Here is a 9,648-nt window from a genome sequence, read left to right as displayed (position 1 = left end):
CCTGCTGCTGCGGAGTCTGGTTCACTGTGTGTCTGGGGTGGGGGTGGGGGTGGGGGCCGGCCGCCCCGCCTGGAGCCCACTGTGTGCGCATGGCTGTGCAAGGGGCTCCTGAGGGCCTCCACGTGTGCATCCGCGCGCACACACGCCGTGGTGTGCACGCGTGTGCACGCACGCCCCTCTCCACGTGCAGCACCCAGGTCACAGTGGTTGGCCCCAGGCAGCCTGCCTTTCTGCGTGAGTTCCCCAGGCCGTGGGGCTCCGGGCCAGGGGTCAGCTCCATGACCCCTGAACCCAGACATGGGCGGGGTGTGTGTGTGTGCAGGGGGCACAGCAGAAGCACGCGACACTGTACGTGGCTGCTGCCGCGCCGGCCATACCAGGGGGTGAGCCAAGGCCTGTAGCCCCCAGCTGAGAGGGGAGCCCCCCCCCCCCAGCACAGGCCGAGGGAAAACCACCAGGCCTGGGGAGCAGTGGCTGCTGGGTAACAGCCACATGGGGCCCACCAGGCATCAGGGCCGCTGGCCAGGCCCCAGCCCTCAGCATGCCCCGCCCACCGTCCCACCCCTGGGGCCAGGCGGCCACCGACCGGGCTGCTGCACCTCTGGCCGGGTCAGGGCTTCCTGCCTGTAGGGTCGCTAGGGCCCACGGGGGAGCGAGGGGACCCCATGCTCGTGCAGATGGGATGTAGGGGCTGGTGGTGGGCGGCGCCGAGCCCACGCTTTGATGCACCCCAGCGCCCACCAGACAGGGCCAGGGGAGGCCCGGCCGCCCCTTCCCAGCCTGTGGACCCGCTGCGAAAGGCCTGGCCAGAATAACCGTGGACCGGGAATAACACATGGCCAGGACTGCGTGTGGCAGACGCTAAAACACACAGCCCAGAAACCTTTCCAGGTACCAGACTTTACTAAGATGCAGTCCTGTGCCAGGCTGTCGGTGGTGCAGGGCCAGGTGCCCCGGCTTGCGGCGGCCGCCCACTGGGCATGGGGGAGGACACCCCCACGGGGCCTTGAACCCGGCCCCGGCTGTGGTCATCACAGCGATCTGGCACCTGCAGGGGGCGCTGGGGCATGGCCAGCTTGTCCTCCCGCGCGGCACCAGGTCCCCATCAGCGATGGTCCGGGTCTCCTCGGGGCCGCCAGCACTGTGCGATGCCAACGGCGCCTGCCCAGCTCAAGGCAGGACACGCTGCAGGGGTCTCGGGAGCACGCTCCGGGCAAGAGGGCCACGCCCCCACCTTGCACCCCAGGTGCCCTGGCCCGCGGGGTAATCGGCTAGGGCACGAGGAGGGCAGACCTGCATGGAGACCAAGGTCTCACTTTACTGGAGGAGGAGGCAGCTCATGTAGCACCAGGCAAGGATGGACAGCGAGGGCGAGCAGGGTCATCTTACAACACAGCTCAAAGGAGCGGGTCACGGGAGCCTTCAACCAACAGCAGTCTGACAAAGGGAGTGACCGCGGGGTCTCCCGGCCACCTGACGTGCGCATCGAGGTACCAGAGTTCGTGGGGTCAGCAGAGCACTGAAGCCAGCCGGCCAGCGCCAGCCATCAGTGAGCTGCACACAGGGACTTTCCAGTGGTCCTCCTTGCGGACCGCAGCTGAAGGTGACTCAACAGAGGCCTGCACAGGGAGACCAGCACAGTGCTCCCAACATCTCCCCCTTCTCTGTATGTAGCAAGATGAGGTTACAGGTCCTCAGTGCCACACCGCTGCGTCTGTGAGCGGTGCTGTTTATTCTATAATGAAGCAAACAGCGGTGCCTGTCTTAGGTTGTGGGTTCCGCCTGCACATTCTTACCCGTCTTCAGAATCCATCGGCACCGATGAATCCCTGTCTTAGGTTGATATGTGCGGCAACCCATCTTACCCGTCATTGACTACCCGCCGTCTTAGCTTCTGAGGGACTTCCAAGGCCTAGTTAGAAAACACACGCAACACCTGCCGACAAGACAGGCTGTAAGGAGGCTCACGAGGAAGATCACAATCCCCACAAACAGGAGAATTTTGGCAGCCAAGATGTAAGCCAATTGAATAAGCTTTCGGACCCTCTGTCTTGAGTAAAGTGAGAAGCAAGATCTGTGAGTTTTTGGGTTTCAATAGAAATACTATGGGAGTTATCAGTAAGATTAAAACACCAGATTTTTAACTTGATTGCATTTTTGTGATGTAACAAGAGAAGATAATGGCTGCACGATTATCTAGAATACCTTGCCGTAACACTTGTTCTTCGTTTAGCAAGGATAGGGCAGCTGAAGAATGAGGAGTATTTTTTACCATGGCACACGCAAGTTTTACAAGCACCTACAGCTAGACCAGGAATCCCACCAATGAAAAGGTCAGAGCGTCTACTTCTATTTTTGACAACAGATGTACTTCATTGCAGGACTGGTCTAAAAAGAGTTCCCTACGTTGTCTAGGTGTAACATTCTCACAATCTAGCATCTCAGGAGAAGGAAGAAACAGGCTGCTGAGGCAACCATGGATCTCTTGAGTCTTATTACAATGTAGCCCATTACCTAACTTCTTGCATTTCCTGGATCAGTTTATCACTGCACCAGTGTCATTTTGTGACACAGCTCCACGAGGCGGCATTAACTCACTCATGGCCTAGGTAATGTATAAGATGGAGTTCCCCAACCGTACGCGTCCGCGTAAGAAAGAGTCTTGCTCGGGAATGGCGACAAGGTAAGATTTTTAATCTCTTCGGCTGGATGACAAACGGGCATCAAACAGGACCCCAAGATAGTTCCTATGTGCACACCCTGCTAGAGGCAGATATCACCTGATCCTGCAGCGTTTGCAAGTCGCATCCGGAGAGCATCATGTCTCAGGGGAGCAGCACGAATGGTCAGACTGGAGAGGAAGATTAGGACTTCCATCTTCTCTGCGGTGGATTAAACGGCGCAGCCCTCGTGGTACCTGGAGAGAGAGTGTGACCTCAGGAACAGGGCCTTTTCCTGGGTCTGTTGGTTAAGATAATTATGGGGTCAAAGACCCGTTAGGGTGTAAGAGCATTGTCAGGAAGGTGTTTGTTTTGACAGGGGTATCTTCAATCGGCCAATCAAACGTTCAGGCAACCACCGGGCAGCATTTTCTTTGTTGTCAAATACACAGACTGACCCTCTCCCCCCTATTAGCACGGGGTCAGGACCCTTCCATCGCGAGGTGAGAGGATCCTTCCACAGTACGTGGCGCATCAGTCAGTGGACTGTGGATGCCAGAAACAATCAGCTGCAGACCTACCAGCTGTCCAGGGCTAGAGAATTCAACAGAAATAGGGCATGGCGGAGAATGTTTTTTGGTGCCCCTACCGAAGGACAAAAGGTTTGCGTCAAGTTTTTGAAGCATGTTTTTAAGTGTTTGATGGGCTTGCTCAACTGTGCCTTGTCCTTGGGGGTTATACGGAATTCCAGTGATGTGTTGAATCTGGAGTTGTTTACAGAAGTACTGAACATCTTTGCCAGTATCTCCAGGGCCGTTATCCGTTTTAATGACTAGGCCTTCCCATGACTGCTATACAGCTGAGCACATGGGCAGTAACATTTTAGAGGCTTCACCAGAGTGAGCAGAGGCAAAAAGGAATCTGCTCAAGGTGTCGATGGTGACATGAAGGCATGTGTACTGCCGAAGTGGGAACTTGAGTAGCGTCATCTGCCGTAACTCACTTGGAACCAACCCTCGTGGGCTGACCCCCAAATGGGGCACAGGCAGTAGAGTAACAATTTTGACACTGTGACAATTTGTCACGCTTGTTCTTGGGTAATTTTAAAGAGAAGGCGAAGGGTTTGGGCATTAAGGTGGTGTAGAGAATGGGCTTCCTTAGCCTGAGCGAGTGAACTGATTTCCGCCAAAAATGTTCACTGAGTGGCTTCATCTATAATCTCATTGCCTTCGGCCAAAGGGCCAGGGAGACGGGAGTGAGCACGAATGTGACCCACAAAAAAGGGGGCATTTCTAGCTTCAATAGTGTTGTAGTAAGGAAAACAGAGGTGAGGCATTGGCAGTTGGCTAATCTAAGGCACCGTCTCGGGCAATGGTATGGATTGGGCAATATAGGCACCACCAGTGTACAAGTTAAAAGGGGAGGAGGGAAACTGAGCAAAACCTGTAAACAGCAAACAATTCTACCGACTGGGCAGAACAACAGGAGACGTCAGAGGTAACCTCGCCAGTGACAGAGAAAACAAATATGAGTTTTTAACTGGGTTTTATCCGCTGCTATTTGAAGGTGTGCATCCATTAAGGCTTTTGAAAGTTGTTGAGAAAAACAAAGAAGGTGGTCAGTATCTGGGCCAGCAAGTAAAATATCGTCCATGTAATGGATTATGTATATAGAGGGATCTTTTAATCTAAACGGGTCTGTAATCTGGGCACCGCTTTTTGGCATAATGTGGGGCTGTGGCCATCCCTTGAGGCAAGACCTTCCACTGGAATCTGGGCATAGGACCTCTAAAATTTGTTACTGGTAGGCTGGATGCAAAATATTGGCGATCTTCTGGGTGAAGAGGAATAGTGAAAAAACAATCCTTTAGATCAATGCCTGTTTTATAATAACCCTTAGGAATAGCAACTGGAGTAGAAAGGCCAGGTTGAAGGGCACCCATAGGGATCACGACCTTATTAATTTCTCGAAGGTCTTGTAGGAGTCTCCATTTTCCTGATTTTTTTCTTTTTAACAAAAATTGGGGTATTTCAAGAAGTGGTTGGTTCTGTATGACCGACAGTGAGCTGTTCCTGTACTAACGCTGTGGCTGCGGTCAGTTTTTCAGATGTCAGAGGCCACTGATCGATCCACACAGGCTCTGTTCTCACCCAGATTTTATCTGCATGGCGTACAGGCATGTCAATGGCCGCTAAGGAAAATTTTCCTAGCCAATACCGGTGCGATCTGTTCTGACTTTAATGGTAACGGGAGTCAGGCATCCTTGAGTTTTTCCCTAGTCCTTGGCCTGGGCGGTCCCCTTGGTTTAGCATCTGTTGAGTAATTAATTCATTTGAGCTGCACTTAAGTCTCATCTGAGAAAGAGTATCTCTGCCCCAGAAATTAACAGGCAGGCCAGCGACCACATAGGGTTGTACCGTGCCTTTGTTTCTCTCTTCATCTTCCCACGGAATTACCTGAGAACTTTGGAGAGGATTAGAAGTTTGGCCTATTCCTTTTAAATGAGTTAAGGAGGGATCAAGGGGCCAACCTTACTAGAAATAATAGTAGCATCTGCTCCCGTATCGACAGGACCCACAAAGGGTTTCCATCCAGTTTAAGTTTTAGTAAAGGCCTTTTTTCTGTGATTTGTTGTACTCAATAGGCGTCTGAAAAACCAAAATTTTGAGAGCCTCTTTGGTTTCTGTGGCTGGGGCTATTATTAAGAGGTAGCAATACTGGCCGGCGCCGCGGCTCACTAGGCTAATCCTCCGCCTAGCGGCGCCGGCACACCGGGTTCTAGTCCCGGTCGGGGCGCTGGATTCTGTCCCGGTTGCCCCTCTTCCAGGCCAGCTCTCTGCTGTGGCCCGGGAGTGCAGTGGAGGATGGCCCAGGTGCTTGGGCCCTGCACCCCATGGGAGACCAGGAAAAGCACCTGGCTCCTGCCATCGGATCAGCGAGGTGCGCCGGCCGTGGCAGCCATTGGAGGGTGAAGCAACGGCAAAGGAAGACCTTTCTCTCTGTCTCTCTCTCTCACTGTCCACTCTGCCTGTCAAAAAAAAAAAAAAAAAAGGTAGCAATACTAACTGGGCTGTTCGCTGTCCCAGGAGGATGGTTATAGGTCCCTGGGAGGCAATAGCCACTATTTTAATTTCCCTGGTATAATCATGTGAAGGACCCCAGCAGCAGTGTCCTTTTGTGACGACCCCAGAAACACAGACTCCAGACCAGACGATGCAAAAGAACAGGAGGCAGTTTTATTTCATTTGCGCAAACGGGCCCTCTGCTGGCTGCCGCAAGCAGTGGAGCAAGAGGAGGCCCGAACAATCATTTTACAGTTTTTAAAGGGCAAAACCACAAAATTAACATACCATAGGGTGCAACTACAAGGGGAGGAGGTCGTCGAGGAGGAGGAGGAGGAGGAACGGGGGGCTACCTGCCCTACGTGTCTAAGCTTGGATAAGGGGAGGGGGTCACTGAAGAGCAGAAAGGGGGGGCTACGTGCCCTACGTGTCTAAGCTTGGATAAGGGGAGGGGGTCACTGAAGAGCAGAAAGGGGGGGCTACGTGCCCTACGTGTCTAAGCTTGGATAAGGGGAGGGGGTCACTGAAGAGCAGAAAGGGGGGGCTACGTGCCCTACGTGTCTAAGCTTGGATAAGGGGAGGGGGTCACTGAAGAGCAGAAAGGGGGGGCTACGTGCCCTACGTGTCTAAGCTTGGATAAGGGGAGGGGGTCACTGAAGAGCAGAAAGGGGGGGCTACGTGCCCTACGTGTCTAAGCTTGGACAAGGGGAGGGGGTCACTGAAGAGCAGAAAGGGGGGGCTACGTGCCCTACGTGTCTAAGCTTGGACAAGGGGAGGGGGTCACTGAAGAGCAGAAAGGGGGGGCTACCTGCCCTACGTGTCTAAGCTTGGACAAGGGGAGGGGGTCACTGAAGAGCAGAAAGGGGGGGCTACGTGCCCTACGTGTCTAAGCTTGGACAAGGGGAGGGGGTCACTGAAGAGCAGAAAGGGGGGGCTACGTGCCCTACGTGTCTAAGCTTGGACAAGGGGAGGGGGTCACTGAAGAGCAGAAAGGGGGGGCTACGTGCCCTACGTGTCTAAGCTTGGACAAGGGGAGGGGGTCACTGAAGAGCAGAAAGGGGGGGCTACGTGCCCTACGTGTCTAAGCTTGGACAAGGGGAGGGGGTCACTGAAGAGCAGAAAGGGGGGGCTACGTGCCCTACGTGTCTAAGCTTGGACAAGGGGAGGGGGTCACTGAAGAGCAGAAAGGGGGGGCTACGTGCCCTACGTGTCTAAGCTTGGACAAGGGGAGGGGGTCACTGAAGAGCAGAAAGGGGGGGCTACGTGCCCTACGTGTCTAAGCTTGGACAAGGGGAGGGGGTCACTGAAGAGCAGAAAGGGGGGGCTACGTGCCCTACGTGTCTAAGCTTGGACAAGGGGAGGGGGTCACTGAAGAGCAGAAAGGGGGGGCTACGTGCCCTACGTGTCTAAGCTTGGACAAGGGGAGGGGGTCACTGAAGAGCAGAAAGGGGGGGCTACGTGCCCTACGTGTCTAAGCTTGGACAAGGGGAGGGGGTCACTGAAGAGCAGAAAGGGGGGGCTACGTGCCCTACGTGTCTAAGCTTGGACAAGGGGAGGGGGTCACTGAAGAGCAGAAAGGGGGGGCTACGTGCCCTACGTGTCTAAGCTTGGACAAGGGGAGGGGGTCACTGAAGAGCAGAAAGGGGGGGCTACGTGCCCTACGTGTCTAAGCTTGGACAAGGGGAGGGGGTCACTGAAGAGCAGAAAGGGGGGGCTACGTGCCCTACGTGTCTAAGCTTGGACAAGGGGAGGGGGTCACTGAAGAGCAGAAAGGGGGGGCTACGTGCCCTACGTGTCTAAGCTTGGACAAGGGGAGGGGGTCACTGAAGAGCAGAAAGGGGGGGCTACGTGCCCTACGTGTCTAAGCTTGGACAAGGGGAGGGGGTCACTGAAGAGCAGAAAGGGGGGGCTACGTGCCCTACGTGTCTAAGCTTGGACAAGGGGAGGGGGTCACTGAAGAGCAGAAAGGGGGGGCTACGTGCCCTACGTGTCTAAGCTTGGACAAGGGGAGGGGGTCACTGAAGAGCAGAAAGGGGGGGCTACGTGCCCTACGTGTCTAAGCTTGGACAAGGGGAGGGGGTCACTGAAGAGCAGAAAGGGGGGGCTACGTGCCCTACGTGTCTAAGCTTGGACAAGGGGAGGGGGTCACTGAAGAGCAGAAAGGGGGGGCTACGTGCCCTACGTGTCTAAGCTTGGACAAGGGGAGGGGGTCACTGAAGAGCAGAAAGGGGGGGCTACGTGCCCTACGTGTCTAAGCTTGGACAAGGGGAGGGGGTCACTGAAGAGCAGAAAGGGGGGGCTACGTGCCCTACGTGTCTAAGCTTGGACAAGGGGAGGGGGTCACTGAAGAGCAGAAAGGGGGGGCTACGTGCCCTACGTGTCTAAGCTTGGACAAGGGGAGGGGGTCACTGAAGAGCAGAAAGGGGGGGCTACGTGCCCTACGTGTCTAAGCTTGGACAAGGGGAGGGGGTCACTGAAGAGCAGAAAGGGGGGGCTACGTGCCCTACGTGTCTAAGCTTGGACAAGGGGAGGGGGTCACTGAAGAGCAGAAAGGGGGGGCTACGTGCCCTACGTGTCTAAGCTTGGACAAGGGGAGGGGGTCACTGAAGAGCAGAAAGGGGGGGCTACGTGCCCTACGTGTCTAAGCTTGGACAAGGGGAGGGGGTCACTGAAGAGCAGAAAGGGGGGGCTACGTGCCCTACGTGTCTAAGCTTGGACAAGGGGAGGGGGTCACTGAAGAGCAGAAAGGGGGGGCTACGTGCCCTACGTGTCTAAGCTTGGACAAGGGGAGGGGGTCACTGAAGAGCAGAAAGGGGGGGCTACGTGCCCTACGTGTCTAAGCTTGGACAAGGGGAGGGGGTCACTGAAGAGCAGAAAGGGGGGGCTACGTGCCCTACGTGTCTAAGCTTGGACAAGGGGAGGGGGTCACTGAAGAGCAGAAAGGGGGGGCTACGTGCCCTACGTGTCTAAGCTTGGACAAGGGGAGGGGGTCACTGAAGAGCAGAAAGGGGGGGCTACGTGCCCTACGTGTCTAAGCTTGGACAAGGGGAGGGGGTCACTGAAGAGCAGAAAGGGGGGGCTACGTGCCCTACGTGTCTAAGCTTGGACAAGGGGAGGGGGTCACTGAAGAGCAGAAAGGGGGGGCTACGTGCCCTACGTGTCTAAGCTTGGACAAGGGGAGGGGGTCACTGAAGAGCAGAAAGGGGGGGCTACGTGCCCTACGTGTCTAAGCTTGGACAAGGGGAGGGGGTCACTGAAGAGCAGAAAGGGGGGGCTACGTGCCCTACGTGTCTAAGCTTGGACAAGGGGAGGGGGTCACTGAAGAGCAGAAAGGGGGGGCTACGTGCCCTACGTGTCTAAGCTTGGATAAGGGGAGGGGGTCACTGAAGAGCAGAAAGGGGGGGCTACGTGCCCTACGTGTCTAAGCTTGGATAAGGGGAGGGGGTCACTGAAGAGCAGAAAGGGGGGGCTACGTGCCCTACGTGTCTAAGCTTGGACAAGGGGAGGGGGTCACTGAAGAGCAGAAAGGGGGGGCTACGTGCCCTACGTGTCTAAGCTTGGACAAGGGGAGGGGGTCACTGAAGAGCAGAAAGGGGGGGCTACCTGCCCTACGTGTCTAAGCTTGGATAAGGGGAGGGGGTCACTGAAGAGCAGAAAGGGGGGGCTACCTGCCCTACGTGTCTAAGCTTGGACAAGGGGAGGGGGTCACTGAAGAGCAGAAAGGGGGGGCTACCTGCCCTACGTGTCTAAGCTTGGATAAGGGGAGGGGGTCACTGAAGAGCAGAAAGGGGGGGCTACGTGCCCTACGTGTCTAAGCTTGGACAAGGGGAGGGGGTCACTGAAGAGCAGAAAGGGGGGGCTACGTGCCCTACGTGTCTAAGCTTGGACAAGGGGAGGGGGTCACTGAAGAGCAGAAAGGGGGGGCT

The 9,648-nt window shown here is 55.7% G+C and overlaps 1 protein-coding gene across 3 annotated transcripts in view; it reads right to left on the bottom strand.

Annotated features, from left to right (window-relative positions):
• Positions 1 to 2,673: 2,673 nt before the first annotated feature.
• LOC127489391 (RNA-binding protein 33) overlaps positions 2,674 to 9,648 on the bottom strand; it is a 27,667-nt gene continuing 20,692 nt past the window's right edge. For 2 of the 3 annotated variants that reach the window (XR_011384170.1, XR_011384171.1), the window contains exon 10: positions 2,674 to 2,917. The gene's annotated coding sequence lies outside the window, so the exon portion shown is untranslated. Of the gene's footprint in view, positions 2,962 to 9,648 lie in introns of all 3 variants that reach the window. The other variant, XR_011384172.1, reaches the window with a different exon arrangement.

The sequence above is a fragment of the Oryctolagus cuniculus genome, chromosome 18 (genome assembly GCF_964237555.1).
Source record: "Oryctolagus cuniculus chromosome 18, mOryCun1.1, whole genome shotgun sequence".
NCBI classification, from domain to species: domain Eukaryota; kingdom Metazoa; phylum Chordata; class Mammalia; order Lagomorpha; family Leporidae; genus Oryctolagus; species Oryctolagus cuniculus.
This window is presented reverse-complemented; position numbering and strand designations above follow the sequence as displayed.